The 21,440-nt window shown below is 39.3% G+C and overlaps 1 protein-coding gene across 3 annotated transcripts in view; it reads left to right on the top strand.

Annotated features, from left to right (window-relative positions):
* LOC150079426 (histone deacetylase 4-like) overlaps positions 1-21,440 on the top strand; it is a 352,480-nt gene that overhangs the window by 9,712 nt on the left and 321,328 nt on the right. The window contains exon 2 of one of the 3 annotated variants that reach the window (XM_090383432.1): positions 5,194-5,501. The exons of the other annotated variants lie outside the window; for them this stretch is intronic. The gene's annotated coding sequence lies outside the window, so the exon portion shown is untranslated. The remainder of the gene's footprint in view (positions 1-5,193; positions 5,502-21,440) is intronic. 3 annotated transcript variants of the gene reach the window in all.

The following is a 21,440-nucleotide window of genomic DNA, read 5'->3' as shown; positions in this document are numbered from 1 at the left end:
ATTCGAAGTGACATTAATTGAAAAGGTTAGGGATCATAGCATTCAATTAAAATAAGTTCATTTTAATCCTGGATTAACAGCTGGGTCCATTGTTGTTTTCTGTATTTACAAATGATATTGCTCAGACTACATATATGAGAGGGCATAAATTCAAATTGAGAAAAGATCGTTTCAGCACATCTGACCTTCAACAAAGGTTGCAGGTCAGATGTGCGGTTCATCGTTGGGACAGACTTCTCTCACCTGGTGTTGTAGAGGTGGGGAGTTTGAATAAATGCAAAGAAAAACTAGACAAACTATTAGATGGAATGGAAAAGTGATGTGGGGAAAAATTTTTTTGTTTTTGTACGATACTGTATAAGCTCACTTTCTTGCATCGTTGGCTACTGCTAATACTAAAGCTAAGCGGAGAAAGGGTGCTTCCTACAGATCACTGTAGGAAGCATCTAACACTGCACTTGTTTGAATTTTTCTATTTTAGAACTGCGTGGACAGTCAAGTGGTCATTAAATGTCTTGACACGGCACTGTTTTTTATGTTTAATGTGAAAAAGCAATAATTTGAAGTTTCATGACAATGAAATAAATACTTTAAACTGATGGTTTCATTGGAGAATATGAATTCTAATGTTTTATCTGTCTTGAGAGATCTCATGAATTCGTTATATTAACAATTTTTCTAGTAATTCTGTCCAGAAGCTTAGCTGTAAGATTAATTTTAGGTAAATTTAGATCACCTATTAGTCGAGAACTTAGTTTTAACAAGAGTGTATGATTAGAATCTAAGAGTTGTATAATATCATCATTAACTGCTGGACAGAGACGTGAGTACAATTAAAGCTTAAACCGCAAATGAAAACCTTCCATGCATTCTGTGGTCTATTTACTTTTTTTCTAAACAAAAAAACTAACCCGATTTTCCGGAGGAGAAAACCATGCAACCTTCACCCTGATATGAAAAGAGCTTAAAAAGTACTGTCGTCGTTGATGGGATTCCAATCCGGGAAACTCAGGTGAGTTGTCAAGAGATGGCCCACCAGGATGAAACTTACCAACTTTTCTTTTCACAGCGGCATATGAACCATACCTTTCGGTGTCGCAAAATTTCATAGCATATGTTGACGATGTAAAGTTCTTTGTTTACTTAAATGATTTCTCTCTCTCTGTCCTGTCTCAAGCGGTACAGCAAGACACCAACCAAACCGCCGAATTTGACGAACATCCTAAGAGCAGAGAACATGCGATTAATCCCTGAAAATCGGCCCAACTTCTTTTTTTAGTATTTGTCTCTTTAGTCTATTCCCTCTGCCCACGTAGATGTTTAAGAGTGAAACTATAAATCATTAATCTAATGTAAATAAATAATATCGCAACTTGTAGACTTAAGGTCACACCAAAGAGTAGGTTCGATCACGGGAGGCATATATTTTAATAACAGTGTAAAACTACTTCGTTTTGCACTCAATATGCTGAGTCCAAATTGCTTCTGGTAACTTGTGAACCTCTAATACTATTTCTTTAATTTATCACTTGTTTGCGAATATTACTCTTTATTACTCCCTCATTCATTTGGTGGGTTTTTATTTATTTATATTTACATATTTCTTACAATGTAAGGCATGCAGACCCTAAATTTTGGCGAGAAAGTTGAGCATAACAGAGCATAGTACATCGCAGAGATAAATACAAAGCAGTCGTTTATATTAAAATGCATATAAAATTAGGATTGATGAAACATTGTAAAAAAGTAATTCTTAAAAATAGATGTGTTACGCATATAATCAATGTGGTGATTATTTAATACCTGGAGGAAACGGAACAGAGGACTGCAAGTAAAAGTTGAGTACGAGAGACACAGTGAGAAGAGAAGTAAGGTTTTATGACATTACGAAATAAGTTTTATGATATTGTAAACAAAAAGAGACCAATGGAGAAAATTGAGAAAAAGAGAACAATGGAGTTGTCGTCCGGATCGAAGAGGGACCATTCTGAAGCGGTGGTAAAGTGCTTTCAATTTTTGTAAGCAAAAGGCAAAGTGATTTTGAAAGCATTGGAATTTAATGAATTTAATTTGAATTCGTTCGGGTGTTATGAGAAAGGTATTCCTGTTTTGGGGACTAAATATCACAATAATCCGGAAGTATAATCTGCTTGTGAATAAGAAGTATAGCTGTTCATTAAATGGAGAAGGTTGAGAGTCTGAGATATAGTGAAATCGATATGGCAATAGGAAGGAAGATCAAATCGGAATAAGATACCTAAGTCCTTGAATGTGTCAGTTTTGACAATAACTGGGCCTATGCACGTCAGTGATGTGAGTCACCAGCTTATTCGATGTGACTAGCACAGTCATCATAATCGCTGTCTTTCCACACTGTGTGTAAAAGGTCTGGGTCTGAGTTGTATCTAGACGGAAAGAGTTGTTACAGTTATTTTACACACTGGGTTCGGGTCCCATCTAGACGGAAAGAGCTATTATGAGCTTTTCACATCGCGGCCAGGTTAATCGGTGTCAACGAAAGTTGGTTTATATATTATCCATTCAGAAACTTGGTTTTTTGTTCCAAAAAAACAAAACAAGCAAAGCAACCACAAAAATATATTCAATATACAGACAAAGTACACAACGATTCGAGGCTTTAGTTGCCCTGGCGCGAAACCAACCAACCTGTTCCTTATTTTAACTGTGCGCGTTTTGAATTTTGCTTAAGGAAAAAGATATGGATTTTATTTAAAACTTCAGTTTGGTTTTCACTTCCTCTCGTCATATTATTTTCTTCAAAACAGACAATATCCCAATAAAATTATATATAAATTATCGAAATAACTACAAAAAATGAAAAGGAATAAAATTTAGTAAAATAATAAAACTACGAAAGTTTTAATACAAGATTGAGATGAATTCCCGTGTTTTAAAAAATGTATTGAATACATCGTTTCGGTAAGCAGATAATATTCTGAACCTAGTTTACAAAGCAGATTATAAACTTTTGTATCAAATTTTTCACTGATCTAGGCCCTCGTGCAATGGATATAAGTGCATATAAGCACCGTCCTCCCCGCACCTGGCAGAATAGACCAAGGTTCGGATCCCCTCAATGAACTTTACGGACCTTTTTCACAAGGTGGCAGAGTTAGTTGGTTTCAGGTGAGGGTTGCATGGTTTTTTCTCCCGAAAACTGGGATCTTTCATCCAGAAAAGCAGGCAAACCGACCAGAGAACGCACACAATTTACAGAGATAATTTGTATATACGCATAATATGGTCCAAGTCGCTGATGCACCTAAAATCCTACAACAATAACAATTGAGCTGGGACTTATGCCTGGATAATTTCGTGACAAGGTCGCAAAGAAATCTAAACGAACCACTAAATATTACGGCAGTATTATTGCAAATTCGTTTAGAAAATACAGAATAAATAAATTCTTGTTACTTAAAAATCCTTCCTATATTAACTTTGTACAAATCTCAGCTGTCCTTTACAACAGACTATTGTTTCTTGTATTGGTTCGTAGATTCTCCTAAAAGCTCCCTAAAACCCTTAACTTCATTTCAAAATAGAACGACCAAGTTAATCAATAACCCATCTCTGGCAGTTCGTCCCATTCCTTTTTACAGAGACATGCCTTTTACTGATTCTGTACTTTTCAGCTGATCCATCGTGATTATTATTTCTAAAGAAAAAAAAAATCGGATGGCCAAAGTTGCTCCGTTTGTGTCTATCTCTTTTTTATGTTCCCATTTTGTTCTTGGTGATGTTACTTGGAAATCTGCGCCAGCTATTAGGAATGTCGGCCTTTCCCAGTAAAACGCATCTCCGGTTGCAGAACGATTTACGTTTTTTACTGAGAGAACTCGGGGTGGGGAGGTTGGCTGCAGTTGGATGAAAAATCCATTGGTGTCAGTTTCTCTTCATTAGAGTACGTTCATCATTTCAAAATACACGACTGTGATAGGAATCACTGAGCTCGAGTGAAACGGGTTATTTTTATTTTGTCTTCTGAATCTGTCCAAATATCTGTTTTTTCAGTTTTAGAATAAGGAAATTTGCCAAATGTATTCACAATTTAGAAGTAATGCGCTGGAAAAACAAGTATTCCTTTATTATCAGTAAAAACCGAACTTGTACGCAGGTTGAGTTTTCTAGTTAGTGAAAAAAAAAATAATAGGATAAGTGAACTACATTTAAATCGGGAATATTAATAACCAAAACGTTTTCGATATATTAGGAGACAACCCTGTTATTATTTACCAATTATTTCCTGAATACAAAAGATACTTAGTAAAAAGAATAAAAATATTTCCAACTGCAGTCAGTAAAGAACGAAAAAGGATTAGTTTAGGATGGATGACCTTCAAAAAGTAATCTACCCGTGAAGAGTAAAATAATGAATGACATACGGGAGTGAAACATGGGGCCCTTAAGAAACAAATAGAAAAGCAGTTGAGAACAGCTGAAAGAGAGATGGAAAAGGAAGCGTTTTTGGAATTACAAGATTGGACAGAATGAGAAATTGCTGGATTAGGAAGCGGACACAAGTTAAAGACGTTATTTTAAAGACCAAGAAGTTGAAGTGGTTATGCTGACCACATTACTCACCGAAATGAAAAACAGATTGACTGAGTTAATCGCTAGCTGGAATCCGGCTCCTAGAAAGAAAACCAAAGAAGACCAAGACAGAGATGGAGTAGCGAAATAAACGCTCAGAGGAGGATCGCAGTGGAAAAGAACATCTCACGAGAGAAAAATATCAAAATTAATTGGAATCTTCTCTTCTGATACTGTCTAACTAGCCACGTTGTATAAAAAGCTCATAAAAATCCCTTGCATCATTGATGGGATTCAAACCCGGGACGTCCCTGGAAACGATTAATAAGAAGATCTATTTATTTTTCTTTGAAATCTTCACCCAAGGTGGAATATTTAAAAGAATTAAGAAACTAAGCTATTGCAATGCATTTTTTTAATGTGATTACTGACCTAACTATTGAAATGAAAGTAGTTTCCTTAATTACTCAAATTTTCGGATTCGTTATTCTTTTTCAGTTTAAGTATGAGTTCTTATTTAGTAATAGAAAGATTTGTTTTATTCTATAGCATTTGTTTTCTGCATTAAACATTTCAAATTAGCTTCGTTTTGAAGAACTGATACGGACTTTTTTTTTTTTTTTTTTTACATTCCACGTCTAGCTGCTCTAGAAATGGATGCTTCTTCATTCTTAAAGAAGCAGGGTATATCACAGTCTGAACGCCTGTTTCCCGATTGTCTTGGATATAAAGTAGTTCTTGTTGGCTGCCCAGCGTACCACTCATCCGAGGCAGTAGTTCTTCAATGTGCAAATAGAACCTTAACTTGGTGTAAAGATAACTCCAAGATCTTTGTATCTATTGACCCTCAGAATTGGAGAGCCAAGGAAGGAGCTGGACTCGGGCTGACGTTAGCTTGAAGAGAAAGATCACTTCAATTTCTTAAGGGTTCAGATGAAGCCCAGATTGAGGTGAGGTCCTTAATTATTGGGGCAAGGACCTTAAGTCAATTTAATCGCCCATAATGCACTGCTTTTTGTTCTTCACACTGTTTTGTTTTCTTTACATCTATTACACCCTGAAAAAGATTAATGTTAACAGCTGTGCGCAGAAAAGCCCGGTTAACGGGCGAACGGTCTGGTCTGATGAATCCAAATTTTGCCTATATGAGGGTGGTTAATAAGTTCTGAGAATGGACTATCAAAGACATAGGTACAAAATTTTAAGGTCTTTTATTTTTCAGTGTACTCACTCCATCAGTGTGGTTTAATCCAAAAAATGTAAAGAATCTTTACAAAAAATTCTTCAGGTTGGGAATCAAACCAGGCTTCCACAGCTTGTTACCTCATCACCATCTTTAAAATGTGTTCCATGCAGATGAGATCAGGTTTCTGAGAAAATAATGGTCATTTGGAGCATATCTGAACTGTACAGGTAGATGGTTTAATTGTTGAAATCCACATTCATGAATTTCAGCTGTGCAACCCGGGTTTTGTGCACAGGTGCATTATCATTTAGAAGCAAAACCCGATGACCAACTTTCTTGGTCTTTTTTCCCCGAATTTCAGCTTTTAACTTTAACATAAGGCTAGCATAATATTCCCCTGTTATTATGGTTTTAGGTGCGAGGTAATGAGTTAACAGCCCTCTTGTGTCCCAGAAAACGGATGCCAACAATTTTCCAGCTGATTGGTTGGTCACAAACTTTTTATGGGTTGGAGATCTTTTGTTTTTCTGCTGAATGCCTTCTAGTTTGGATTCAGGATCATAAAAATGTTTGTGCATTGTGTGTGTTGTTTAGTTGTTTCTGCCACTTTGTCACCAGGAAGGCGATCACATGGAAAGCCTTCCCAGTGTCCGTCTACACCACGGGGAGGCGGCAACTGCGTATATAGTATGGGCGGACCTTGAGAGTAACTCATACCAAATGCCCAAAACGAGTTTGGGTTCATTCAAAGAGGCAAAAAAAAAAAAAAAAAAAAAAAAAAAAAAAAGACCCACGTCTCACTTCCACTGGTGGACTGAAGACCAGTGGATGCTCCCATAACTAGGGAGCCCAAACCTAGGCACCAGCATAATCTCGCCTCGAGCAAAGGGCAAGAGGCCAGCAAAAAACGAAAAAAAAAAAATAATAATAAAATAACGTTAAACAAAAATAAGATGTGAAATGTAAAAAAAAAATGGGGGTGGATTGTAGGGAGAGTGAAAAGTGGATAAAGAGTATAGTAGTCTGGTAGAGACATCAATACTTAGCTAGGCGAAGAGTCGAGTTTGGAGAGATTAAAGAAATGGCGAATTCCACGCTATCCTACATGGTCAGCAATGACGTCATTGTTAGGAAGTCAAGGTATCAGTCACCGGAGAAGCCAGAAGACGTCGCCGGCGAGCAAAGAATTGGCAGAAGTAATCCTGGAAGAGCTGGAAGTGTTCACTGGAGCTTAAGCGAGGTCTCGGTTTCGGGAACAGCGGCACCGATGCAAACGAGGAAGTGACGAAGGTCCTGATGAAATTCACAGTGAAAGAGGACTTGCTCACCATCCTCGGGATGCCCACAAATCCAAAGTGAGGACCGTGAAAGGTTAAAGGTAGCCAGTTTTGAATTAAGAGAGCCGTGAGCAGTCAGAAGGTAGAGCGTATATAGGCTTGGATGGAACCATTTCAATGTGGATTCACGGATGGGGAAAGATACCTGCAGAATAAAATTGTAAGCGACCCGTCCTTTGGAGACCTCCCACCTGTATCGCTAGCGTTGCAAGAGAATGTGCCAGCAGTGTCTCTTTTCAGCATCTGATCCAAAAGTATCTCTTTTGGATCAGCTGTAACGCTTATGGATATGTTAAGGAATTCAAGGGCGATCCCATGCCGAATGTGATAACATATTCCTCTATATAACAAAACGAGGGTAAGTGGGAGGGAACATTTAGAGCCTGCAGGGCACAAGTTGATAGAGTCCTGCACACCCAACTCATTGCGAGAAGCATAAAACGTTTGAATTGATTGAAGTTTAGTCTAAACGGTATCTTTTTTGAGTTGCCAAAACCAGGCGCCAGCACAATAAGTACAGATTGGCAGAAACACGGTCTTGTAGAGTAACCGTAAGTTGCGATGGTTTAATTTGTGAAAGTCATTTTAGGGTCAATTATGAGACCCAAGAACTTATGGAAAGTGATTTGTCTTGTAGTTTAATGACGGGAGGACGGGTTATATCACAGGAGTCTTTTAAAAGCATCACTTTAGTCTTTGTAGATAACGTGGGCAGTTTGTTTGTAGTAGACCAATGTAAATGATCGCCCATAATAATATTTGCAGAGAATTCTAGAGACAGGTGAAATTTTCCGCGAATCAGAAAGGTCAAGTCATCGGCATAAGCCAGGTTTTGGAGCCACTCGTCCAAAACCAGGTTCCAGACGAATTGACCTAAAACAGATCCTTGTGAACAGCCACGAAAGAGTGATAGTTTGAGAGGGAGAAAACAACAGTGTGGTTGTTGAAATAACTTTGAGTAAGGTTATACAGAGATAGAGAACAACCTACAAGTCGCAGCTGTGCGAATAGACTTGGCCACCATAGCAGGTCGAAAGATCCTGAAAAATCAACAAAAATGGCCAAGAGATATTTATAAGTACTGGCTTGGACAGGAGAGAATAATTCTTCTAGGACCTTCTTGGAGCTCCGACCAGACGGGAAACCAAATTGATCTTTAGAAGTGAAGGACTTGTCAGAGAAAGGACCAGTAATCCTTCCAGCCATTAACCTTTCACCAGTCTTACCAAGGTTGGAGAGGAGAGCAATCGGCCTAAAGGACTTTCCAGTTAAGGAGCTTGTAGTTTTGGGTATCAGCTTAAGAAGTGTCTTTTTTTCAGGTGGCTGGATAGACTCCGTCGTTAAGACACTTATTGTAAAGATTCAAAAGTACAGAAGGAAGAAGTTGATGAAACGTTTTTATGAAGATGACCTCCAGCAAGTCCAGGCCAGGACAGCTGGAGTCCTTGATCTTAGAGACAGCAGTGTCAATTTCAGCTTGGGTAAAATGTGGAATAGAAGCAGTGAATTTATAGAATTTATTGCCTTGTCTCATTTTCTGATGGATATGTAGCTCATCATCTGGTGAGTCTGCAGGAAGTAAAGAGTCCAGAATGGAGTTAACTGGGTCTTGTCAGGTCAGGGTTTCAGAGCCATTTGAAGGAAGATAACTGTATACAGTTGGAAAATGAATTTTATTTCGGGTTAGCGGATAGATTACACCTCAGGGGTCATTGTTTCCTGAAGAGGACACAAGGTTTTTCCAAGATTAGATTTTATATATTGTTTTTTCAGCCGTTGATATTCGCATTTAAGTCTCTCAATCTCAGGTGGTAACCAAATCCTCCTATGGTACTGATAGGCCTGTCTAACTTGATGGATTCTGCGCCTGTGAAGTCAATTCATGGTTCCACCAGAGAGAGAGAGAGAGAGAGAGAGAGAGAGAGAGAGAGATGAGAAGGTGAACTTTTTCTTACGAGCAGCCAGGGAACAAGCTCGAAACAAGGCATTACTGATAAAAATAGCAGAGTCAGAAGCATTAAGGTCATGCAGAAAGTTAATGCGTCAGATGAAAATTCAGAAATAACCGAATCTTCAAAGCCATTCCATTTCTCGTGGAGAAGCGTCTAAGGTCGATGAGTAGGGAAGTAAAAGGGGAAATAGAGAATATAATCGAAAAAGTAATGTCGTGGTGGTCACTGGAACAGAGGTTAGGAAGGTCAACAGTCCAATCAGTTATGGCAGTAGAAAGTGTGCGAAGAAATGGTAACATCAATATTGGATTCGCCATTGAAGAAGCTAAAGGTGTATGGTCAGTTTGGTTTATTTAGGAGATTTAGTTTAAGGGACAGGTAGAAAATATTCAATGAGTCGACTCTTGGAAGCACAGTGCCACAGCGTAAGCTTAGCGTTGACATCACACAGGATTATGAGGTTAGCGGGACCAACATTAAAAATGACGTTGTCTAAGTAATTAAGATGTGACATAATATCTGGAATAGGTGGTCAGTAAAGCGAGATCCGAAAATAAGCACTGGCAGGCGATGAAATATTAATACAAATTGCATGGGAATGTATAAATTTTTACACATCTTTATTTATTAAGGAATAAAAACCCAATTTTGGGTTCAGGATGATTCGGCTCAATTTTTGACTGTCCTGTCTCATTGAGACAGGGTAGCCAGAAATCATCCCATGAAAACAGTAAGGTTCTTGCAGCGCTAATAAGTCAAAGTTAATTTCATCTATCACTCTGTGGATCTCATCAGCAACGAGCCTGGAACGTTGTGTTTTAAGCTGAAGAAGGGAGAGTTTAAGATTAGTGGCACATGTAGGTTTTGATAGTGTAGAAGCTGCGTTATACATAACAGATCCTTTGACACGCTGGAATTCTGGGCAATTAGGATCCCGTATAGAATGATGGCATTCACACTTCCTAGCCTTGCAATTGGAGCACACAGGGGATTGTAGTCAAGTTTCATTACTAGTCACCAAATGAGATAAAAATCTGTCTGGATAAAAATCTTAATAAGAATTCATTTTAAATATTCCTCAGACGACGCACCCTCTGATTTGTAATGAATGGAAATATTATTCCCAGCATTTTTCTGAGCTATAACTGAATCATTAATTCAGAAGAATGGCTACAAATTCTGGGAGATTTTGGAACTCAGCCCCGTTCCCTTGGCTCATTTACAATAATCATTTATCGTCGAGTTTCCATAATTCTCCGGGGCTCTCCTGTTGTGGCTGTTTTGCCACTTCGTTAAATAATCAAAACGTTTTGGAAAAAATTATGAGTTTTTTTTTTCAAATATCCTTTTTGTTGTTGTTGAATGATCACAATAACATTGCCACGAAACATGCAATCAACGACAACGGATTAGTCGATCTACATTCAGATCATTATACAGGTGCACAGAACACCTGTTGTGTCTCAGGGCTGTACATGCACATTGCTTTCTCAAGGGTTAGTTGGTCTCATTATGTTGTGAACAATAGATTTAAAAATTGAGCAAAGAATCTGCATCAAATTTTGGCACAAAACTGGGAAATTAGCTACGGAAACGTACCGATTTCCTAATCAGGAACCGTGAATTCAATAAATGTACCGTTTGTAAGTGGTACGGTTAATGCAAAGATGGGTGGGAATCTGTCCACGATAACCCTCGGGCTGGACGTCCCTACACTTGTAAAAACTGTCGACTGTGTCGCTCGCGTGGGTGACAGATCTCGTACACAGTAATTGCCTGTTGACAATAAGGGAGATAGCCAATGACCTAGAATCGAGTTTTGCAGATCTGTCATCACGGTAGTTCAGTGGTTATAATCACCGTCCTCCCCATACCGGGTTAAAAAAGACCCTGGTTAGATTCCCATCAATAACGCTAGGAACTTTTATGGGCTTTTTAACGCTGTGGCTGAATTAGTCTGTTTCAGGTAAGGTTTTTTCTCCCGGAAACTCAGGTTTTTCATCCAGCATAACAGGCAAACCGACAAGAGACCACATACTATTGACGGACATTTGCGCATGAGTAATGGGACTGTTCTCGGGTGGCACTATATGGTAAAAGAATCTAGAATTTTCCACTTCCGCAAGTGGAAAATTCGTTAGAATCACTGTGTTGAGGCTCAAGGAGGGGGACTACTTTGAAGGGCCTCAACCGCATTAGTCCGTAAGACCCGCGTTTGTTATTTATAGCTTTACTCCACGAACTTTTCAATCACACCTCGTATATATTTCATGCAAATACTTGCTGGTTTTTACCCATTTTTTACAACTTTCCAAAGTATTACAGTATCCCAAGATGTGGTAAGTACTCTTACTATTATCTCCATACTCAAAATTACCGCACGAATTCTCAAATTGTGCAATATGTCATCAAAAACAAAAGGCCCGGACGTTTGACTATCGGTGCCATTTTGTTACACGACAATACCCGAAAACAACAATCCAATACACTACATCAACCAAAAACTTACACCAGAATGTGATTGAGCAACCTCCACAGACTTAACTTCTGGCCTTGAGATTTTAATGTTTTTGGAAGACCGAAGAATGATCTGGCAGAACATCATAATGGTACCAACAGCAACCAAAAGACTTTTATGAACAGGATATAAAAAGTCTGATGACGGATTGAATAAATACCTAAACTGTGGTCGAGACTTTTCTCATACATTCTAATTCAGTGTTTCTCGAACCCATTATGGAAGTTATTGTTGTAATAAGGTTTTAGAAGCATCAGCGACTAAGCCCACTTTGCTCCGTGTATATTTTCTCTCTACTCTGCGTGTGTATTGTGGTCGATTTTCTGGTTGCTGGACGAAAAACCCGAGTTTCCTGGTGTAAAAAAACTATCTGCCCTCGCCTGAGACCGATTAACTCAGCCAGGTGAAAAAGGCCCATAAAAATTCCTCACATCATCGACGGGACTCAAACACAGGTCTTTTCCATCGGGTATGAGGAGGACGGCGATCGTACCAACTGTGCTACCAATTATCATGGGAGTCGCGTGCATTGAAATATTACTTTCTTTTCAACCTCTTTTAGAATGGTATGATATCGAAATCAGAGGGAAATGCTGTCACAAAATATCTATAACATATGGAGCGACCAGTGGCACTTCTATATTTAAAGTTGTTCCGAGGATAAACGTAAATGTTTTTCTTCAGAGGATGCACTTCTTACAAGTAGACACTTTCTATGAACTGCTACTTTATTTCTATCTTTAATAGTCTGCGTTCGCGTGGAGGGAACGTGCCTACTGTCGGAGCAACCTGTGATGGATCTGCTCGGTCGACGAGTACGTCCATTACAGTTCCCCATTTAAGCTAACGCTCACTCTGGCAGAGAACTGGTAATGCCTTTTGACGTTCATTTAGTCAGGGTCTGAGTTAAGACAACTTACGGATCGACAATCGCATGCGTTCTTAATTTGGTGTCGAACAGCCCTGTTCATAAAAAAAATAAGTACGGACCTGAATGACAAAGAATTCGTTTATTTATGGATGGAGATCGAGAAAGAAAACATAGAAAAACCCTCTGCCAGAGAAAAGAAAACTTTATTTAGAATTTTCAAAGATTTTTCTTGTTCTTTTCGTCTAAACTGATCTTAAAATAGACAAGTTTGCTAGTGCACGTAGGGCGTTAGAGAATAGTAATAATTAATTATTTTAAATCAAGATCATTTCGTTTATGTGCATCCAATTTATGGATAGCCTATGTGATACGTATGAAAAAAATTAAAAATTTTCAGATTTACATTGGTCCGATTTTAATGAAATTTTGGAAGAGACAAAAAAAAACATTCTAACTGAATGTTAGAATGTTTTTTTGAATGTTTTCACGAAATTTCACGAAATATGAAATTTCGTGAAAATCTAGCCATTGGGTGTCGAGTTATTACATGCAGACAGACGGACGGACAGACAAAGAAATAGTAATTTCCAGGTTTCTATTCGTCACATTTTAATAAAATTTGGAATGGCTCAACAAATCTTTTTATAAGTTCCAAATATAAAATTTTATGAGAATCGAGCCGAGATATTACATGCGGATGGACAGACAGTAGAACGGACACGGTGGAAACAATAGGCGCATTATGCATATATGCTATAGCTTGTAGAATGGAAATCATTGATAGGTAGTACCCCATGTGGAAATATTTTTTGAACCATCAGGATTATCATTTTTGTTTATTTCAAAATATCAGAGAAATTATAAGGGAGCTTAATACCCTCAACCTGGTTCTCACCAAGGTTCTAAACTGCGTTCAAAATTTGATAGTGTAGAAACCAAGCAGACTGCTATCGTCTGTTTATCGCCTATGAATGAAAGAAGGTTAAAAAAGAAAAGTAACACATTTGTATGTTTTCTACTTTCGTTTACTAATGCATAAGTAATTGATTCTCTGTGATAATACAAAGTTTATTTTTGTTCTAATTCCTGGTTAGGCTGTATTTCCTCTTCCTTTACAGGAAGGACGATTTTTGGAACTTCCGGTTTCCCTGTTCCGTTTTTTCCCTTCCTAGAATCTTTCACTGACAGAGCAGGAAACTCAGATGATGTTTCAGTTAGAATTTGTGCGTTCTTTCTTTGATACCCAAGAACGTGTAAGAACAGGCCATTTGCCCTTGACTAATATATTCATAATTTGAAGCTCCAAGTTGGCCTATTATTAGTTAGTAAAGCTTATTTTCAGATAGTATTCTAATTAATTCATTATATAATTATGCATAATGCAGTTCTGGTGGAGTGTCAGTTTATTATGAAGGATATGGGAGTGTCACAAGGATCATCTTTGTAACCTTTCATTGTGTACGGTTCAACAGCCGGAATAGCCCACGAAGAGAACCAAGCTTCCTATGCCTGGTTAGATGTGTGGTAAGCGCCAAAGCAACTAAGGTTATGAGGCGTCGATGTATTGAGTTTGTAAATGAGTATGTTCTTCCATCGTTTTGATATTTGCTGGATAAAAGAAACTCCCAGTTTCAAGGAGAAAATAAATAAATAAATAAAACTGTGGAATTTCAAACGGGTCAAGATAAATACATGTATTTCGGAAAGGTCAAGATATTCGACATAATGTGATCCTGTCGTATATCGGATTTTTACCGATTTAATCTAGACTGTATAAAGGTCTGGGTTCGATCCTATAGATCACTTTAGTAGGAATGAGTGGGTTATGGATGAACTACAGATCAGTCGCAGTAATATTAGTATAAGCCAAAATGGCTTAAAGATGCCAACGGTCTTTGCTGCACTGGCCAAAAAAAAAAAAAATAAAAATAATAAAATCAAATGAAAAGCATAAAAATAAATAGATTTATAAAAAAAAGATAAAAGCGAATAAAGAGCTAATATGTTTCCTTCCTCATGTGACCATCCAGCTGACTTTCGACTTTCCCCAGCTGTCAGCCTCAACTACCCACGCAGGTAACTCATTCCAAAAAATTAACAACTCGCTGGCTAAAAGAATAATGGATTCGAAGTCAGATCTCGCCCAACCATTCAGTACATCTCAAACGAAATAAAGCCTTTTATTGCACTATTTTTGTACAAGATCCTTATCAGACTCCTTCAAATAAAATCAAAGTATCCATTGCTTGAATCTCACTTAATATTTATATTATAGGAAAGGCAAACGCAAATGAAAGGCGTGATGAAGAAGGATTCCATTGCCATACTGTTGGCCTGAAATACTAACATAACCTCAAGAACTTGATATTTTGTTCTCTGTCCCTTTCTTTTTCTTTCAGGCAATCCACTGGGGCGAAGGGGGAGATAACACGTTCACATCCTGCTTTCTTCTCTCTCTCTCTCTCTCTCTCTCTCTCTCTCTCTCTCTCTCTCTCTCTCTAACCCCATCACTTGTCATTCATCGGTTCCGATCCGCCATTTACTGCCGCCGTACAAGATGGACGCTGCATTCCTGCTGTCTGCTTCTTCCAAATATCCCGACTTCCTTGAGTCGATCCATCTTCTGCAGGATCAACAAACTATGTCAGGTTTCTGGGACAGACAGAAATAGTCGAGTAGCTCATTTTTTATCACTTTGTTTAGATATAAATAAGTTGTTCATTCTACCGTGTGAACACTGGCATGTCTTATGCTTTGGGATGGTTTCAGCGGAGGAGGTGGCGTCGGTAATTTTGTTACGGCAAAGACGAGTACGGTTTCCGCTAAGATCTTTTTCGGAGGGGGGTGGGGTGGAGTGCAGGGTGGGGGGACGAGACCCACGGTAAAAACATCGAGCCCCGCCCTGTCTGTGCGTGTGTGTCAGATAAAGCATCTTCAAACTGCCGCTAGTGGCGCCGTTCTGCTCGTGTCTAGCGAATTTTAAAATCTAGAAGAAGAAAATAAGCGGAAAGAGAAAAAACGCGTTTCTTTTTTTTCTTTTTTTTTTCTTTTTGGCGAAGTGCAGTAATGGAACACAGGGGGGTGGAGAGGTCTGGGTCTGCTTCATTAAAAGAAATCCGTTGGTTTAGATACCAGATATTTATGGGATTTGGCTACTTTCGTTGGAAGGGAAAATATCCCCAAAAGGATTCAATACCTCTTCGGATTGTCCAAAAACTCAAAAATAAAACAGACAGATTTCGCAATTTTTAAAGTGTATCCACGTGTATCGTCTCGATGTTGGATAATGTAACAAGAAGTTACGGTTTTCTTACTCCGACTAAGGTCGGAAAGATGTTTACAACTTTCGCGCAGATGTCCATCCTCTCCACCCCTCTCCAAAAAAAAAAGGATCCATCTTTTTCTTAGAAGTTTTCGCAGTTATGTACACGTGAAGACTTGAATTCCCAAGGGGGTTTCGTGTAATCGGCCACCTGGCACTCCAACTGTTGGTCGCCGTTCCACCAGGGATGTTTATGTGTGTGTGTGTGTGTGCGCTCCCGTGCGTGTGATGGTAGCGGCGCATGCCGGCAGCGGTTGCTATAGCAACGGCGGAGCATCTGCCCAAAATAGTAGTTATTATGCCTCTCGTGTCCTCATTCGACATTTCCATCACATAGCCCGGCTTGTCCAGTTACCAGCGCGCGCGTACAGATTAAGTTTTGGTCAGTTTTCCAAGCTGCAGCTCTGTTAACAGCTTCTATTTTGAGATCAGGCAGTTGTTTGGCTTGTAAAGCTATGCAGGAGGTGGTAATATTACACCATAAGTGATCTCTAGTAGGGAGAGGGAGGTGGGGGTGCTTCTTAGTGACACTGCCCCTTAGGCTTTCAAGTACACGAGCAGTAGTTCTCCCTCTTTATCCTTGTTGTCAATCAAGAATTATAAGATTAGTAATATTAATCTTATATTAGTTTAACGCGGGGTTGTTATTCAAAAACAATTTGGATCTCGTAGAGATAAAAGTATTAGCTTCTGTTACACTTTTTCTCTTTGAAATGGTTGTGATCGTGATCTCCTGCTCAAATAAGGTCTTTGGCACTTGGGGAGTATGAGACTGCACTACGTTCACAAGTTTTCGAAAAGTAAATCCTGTTTGAAAGACCTGATCTTTGAGCCCGTTGGCTCAATTGAATTCACTTTCAAGCACAATCCAAGTACATCTTAAAGGGCATAACGTGCGTTTAAGATGTACTTGGAACAGTTGGAGTGTTTGATTAAGCTTTGGACTGAATCTCCTCCCCCACAAACCCACGCTCTTATATCCATAACGCGAGCGTGACACTGACATCGGCCCTTATGATCTTACCTCGTCTCATTAGCATCAGTAGTGTCTCACTTTGCTGCAAATTTCTCACATCAGTTGTTCGGGGTTCAACAGTTTGGCTTTCAAAGTATGGCGCCGTCACTGACAGCGTACCCGCTCTTGGCATCTGCAACAAAGCTGGACTGTACGCACATCAAAAGCTTCCGAAGGTAGCTCTTATTCGGTTATGTGCGATGCTGACTCTGAAAATAGCACCGAAATAACGCAATATTGCAGACCTTTAACTTGTGACTAATTACCCACTGTGTGTTTTCTATTGCAGACATTTTAAAGGAAGTATCGTCAAATGAAATGTTAAGAGATTTATCGCAGTATGCGCAGTGATGAATCCTCTTATTCGTGTTTTTCGGAAAGGGCGCAAGAATATTTGCTGATGCTATCGAGGCAGTTTTAGGTGAGTCTGAAACTGCTAGCTTGGGGGATAGGTGAAAGAGATTCTTGCACTGCTTCTATAGTTTCTCAATGCAGTTCTCAATGCAGCAGCCCGAAAAGTAAGGTACCTATGATTTCAAGGCCCGCTTAAACAAGAAAATGCATGGGCTGTGTTAGGGTAGCTAAGAGTAAGAACAGGTGCATGTATACTTGAGCCCTAGTGGGTAGCACAGCTGGCAGAATCGTCGTCCTCCCCACACCGGGTGGAAAAGACCTTGAGTTCGAGTCCTGTCGATGACGTGAGGAATTTTATGGACCTTTTTCACAACGTGGCTGAGTTAGACGATCTCAGGCGAGGGTAGCATGGATTTTTCTCCCGAAAACTAGGATTTTTCGTCCAGCAAACAGAAAATCGACCACAGAACGCGATCAATTTACGGACAGCATGTACAGAGCAATATGGCCTTAGTCGCTAATGCTCTAAAACCCTACTACAACAATAGCATATATGTCAGCTAGGAGCATATTAAATAAATTTGATGAATTTGAAGTCCTGGTCAAGTCATCAAATTGCGACATTGTGGGGATATTGAAGACATGGTGTCAATCAGATATAAGGGATTCGGAATTTGAATATGAGGAGAACAATGTGTATAGAAAGAACAGGCAGGACAGGAGGGGGAGGGATTATGTTCTTAGTTAAGAAGGACATAAATTTTAATGCAGTGCATCCAGTTGACATGGGTGGCCACTGCAATGTTGAGTCACTTTGGAGCGACATAACACGGAAAGAAATGAGAGTTGGAGTGCGTTATAAGCCTAACGATTGAGATAAGTATAATGAAGTATACAGAGAAATAGAGTGGGCCAGTAAACCAGAATGTCTTATAATGGGAGATATTAACTCTCCAGATATTGACTGAAACTTGTGGATTGGTCACTCGCACACTAGCAAGACTTTTTTGTGGATTTATTGGATAACGGTCTTCTACAACAGCATGTTAGAGAGACGAGAAGAGGAAGTAAGTGAAGGGAGGTAAGTGGATGGGTTTTTGTTTTTGTAAAGGTGACTGCAACGATCTCAGGCAGTTTTTAAATTCCTTCCAGTGGGGTCAACTAATGATGTTATCAACAACAAATTCTAAATGGGAAGCAATCAAGAAATTAATCTTGGAAGCTATGAGGCTTTTCATACCAACTACGAAATACTGTTCAAGGCCTAAATGGGTGTCAGATGAACTGATGAAACCCTTGGCAAAGAAGAAAAATGCATGAGATGCATACAAATTACCGAGCGAATCAGAAGACTACGGTAGATATAAACTAGTCACAACGGAGGTTAGGCAAGCTAATGCAGATTATGAGAAGTGTCTCGCAAAGAAAAGCAGCAAAGACTTCTTAGCTTCTACTAACGGTAGAAGGAAGGGGTTGAATGACATTGATCCACTAGATATTAATGGATTACTTGTTCATGTTTCTGACAAACTGAATAAGTATTCTGCGTCTACATTCGCACATGAGGAACTCTTTAGGAGGATGCCAGAAGCTTATCAAACTGTAACAGGGAGCTGAATGATTTTGTAGTAACTGAGAGGAAAGTAGAAGTTGTTGTAGCTGAACATAAACAAGGCGCATGGGGTGGATAGAATCGATCCGGTTGTATTATGGGAGGCAGCAAAGGAAGTAAACAAAATAAAGAAAGTTCCAGTCCATAGGAACTTTCTTTGGGTTCAAGGAAAGTTCCTGTGGACTGGAGATGTGCGAATGTATCTAAAATTCATAAAGGGGGATCAAAAGGTGACATGAGTAATTACAGACCTCTTAGCTTTAGTTTTTGTTCCAAGGAAAATAACGGAATCACTGGTTAAACAAGAAATGCAGGACCATCGAGATAGGAGTGCATTTATACTTCAGTCACAGCATGGATACGTTAAGGAGAGACCTTACCTGATAAAATTGATTGGATGCTATGATGCAATGAAAAAGAACTGGATGAAAAAAAAATATTTTTTTTCATCCAGTTCTTTTTGTACTTCGATTTCAGGAAAGTTTTTGATATTGTTGCACATAAAACCTACTGTACAAATTGGAACAGTATGGTATTAAGGGCAAGTTGCTACAATGGATAAAAGGATGGTTGAGTGAGAGAAGACAGAAAATGGTTAGCAATGGACACTCCTCTTCGTGGGCTAATGTTATTAGTGGCAGTAGTAATCCCAGATTAATGTACCAACTGTATGGTACCAGACTCAGGGTAGAAGAAATTAAAATAAACCTCGAGGTAATTGTGCAATCAGATATGAAGTTCTCTGAGCAGTGCAGACAAGCTGCAAGGACAGCTCATGGGGTTTTATCAAGGATATACAGGAAATTTGCTAGCAAGGATAAGGAAGTAATTGTCCCATTGTATACTGCAATGATTAGGCCACATTGAGTACCGCATACAGGTCTAGTAGCCTCATTTAGGTAGGACGTGGATCCGTTGGGATTGATGCAGAGAAGAACCTAGTGATGGTAACAAAACGGTATTGTTATCATGAAAGACATCTGCAATATTTTGTAAGGAGAACCCACACAATAGGCTTCAGTCTTGCGAATTGCAGCATCTGGAGACTAGATACCTGCGAGGTGATCTGACTGAGGTGTTTAAGGCTTTGACTAGATCGAGCAAGCTCAGTGCTGATGGGATTCTTCCTCTTGCTCAGACTACACACATGAGGGGGCATAAATTCAATAGAGGAAGGATGGCTGCAGGGTTTGCCTTCGATCAGCGGTGGAGGATTGAAGGAACAAACTTCCATCTGTTGTTTTGGAAGTTGGTAGATTGAGTAAATTCAAGGAAGAACTAAACAAACTGTTATAGGGGATAGGTGATGTGGAAAGTTTTTTTTTTTTTTGACTGTACTAACCTGCTTTTTTGCACCATCATATGTCACTGCTGCTGCTGCTGCTGCTACTACTAATACTTTATCGGATAAGGTTGAAGGCGATGCTTCAAGAACCATTTTAATAATTTCAATTCCTACAAGGTTCTCTTTTAGCCCATAGTGTGTTTATACTGTTTCTGTACGATTTGTCATCAATATTTCAGCATGCTAATGTCGAGTGTTAATTGTTCGCGGATGATCTCAAGGTTTACAAAGTCTTGAATTTATCCTAGCCCTCTGGGTCGCACAGTGTATATGAGCACCGTTCCCCCCTCACACCGGGTGGAAAATATCTGAGTTCGAATTGCATCAAATCCCGTCATTGATATTTTTCACAAAGTGGCTGAGTTATTCGGTCTCAGGCGAAGGTAGCATGGTTTTCTCTCCCGGAAACTTGGATTTTTCGTCCAGAAAACAGCAAATCGAACACGGAACACATGCAAATTATGACTCAATGTGGTCTTAGTTGCTGATGCGCATAAACCCTACAATAACCAACCAACCAATTCATACTCTGACAGCACAGAATCACAACCCGGTCTCATCTGTCTCTTTCTTTGGCGCTGAATAAGAACAATACGTTTCTAAATCCTTCGAATTTTGCATAAATGACTCGGACTATACAATAAACGTTGCTGGAAACAGAGCATGTTATAAGCTATAATTTTCCAGTTACATTTCTAACGGTACAACCGTTCCCAAATCCACAAATCAAAATCAGCATAATTTGCCACATATTAAGGAAGGAATAAATGCAATGCTTTACTGTAATGGTAACCTATTGTTTATTCAATATTTGGCTTGATCCAGAACTCCGGTCTGCGTGGTAGCACAGTGGCATCGTCATTGTCCTTTCTCACACGGGGTGGTGGGAAAGGCCCGGGTTCGAATCCCGTTAATAACTTGAGGAAGCCTAATGTTTTAGGCTTCATTCACTCCATGGCTGAGTTAGTCGGTCTCAGATGTTTGGAGAATTCACCGATTTCTGTCGGTTTTAATTTCAAATCGTCTGTCGTGTTTCAAGGCGTATTGACAGACTGACAACCAATCGGTATATGTGAATATTCCTCAGTCGATTTTCGACTTCGCGTCACTGTTCCAACCTCTGACTAACACACACACACGCACACCGGACGACGTCGAAACGGAAGCTAACAAGGTCGTAACTGATACACTGTACGATTCACGGCTAGAAGACCTTGCATTGTAAGGTTATGGTCATCGCTGGAGGAATAAAAAAAGCCCGTTTAAAAATAGGGATGTAGAAGCCGTAGTTGCGTTCGGGAGAGCACTCTACCGTGTCCAAGGGCAGGAATGTAAACGGAAAAAGCGAAGAAAACTCACGAAATGGCAAATATTTAA

This window comes from Mastigoproctus giganteus, chromosome 10 (assembly GCF_048544385.1).
Source record: "Mastigoproctus giganteus isolate SK-2022 chromosome 10, ASM4854438v1, whole genome shotgun sequence".
In the NCBI taxonomy this organism is placed as follows: Eukaryota; Metazoa; Arthropoda; class Arachnida; order Uropygi; family Thelyphonidae; genus Mastigoproctus; species Mastigoproctus giganteus.
The sequence above is the reverse complement of the archived record's forward strand: the minus strand, read 5'-3'. Positions and strand labels throughout refer to the sequence as shown.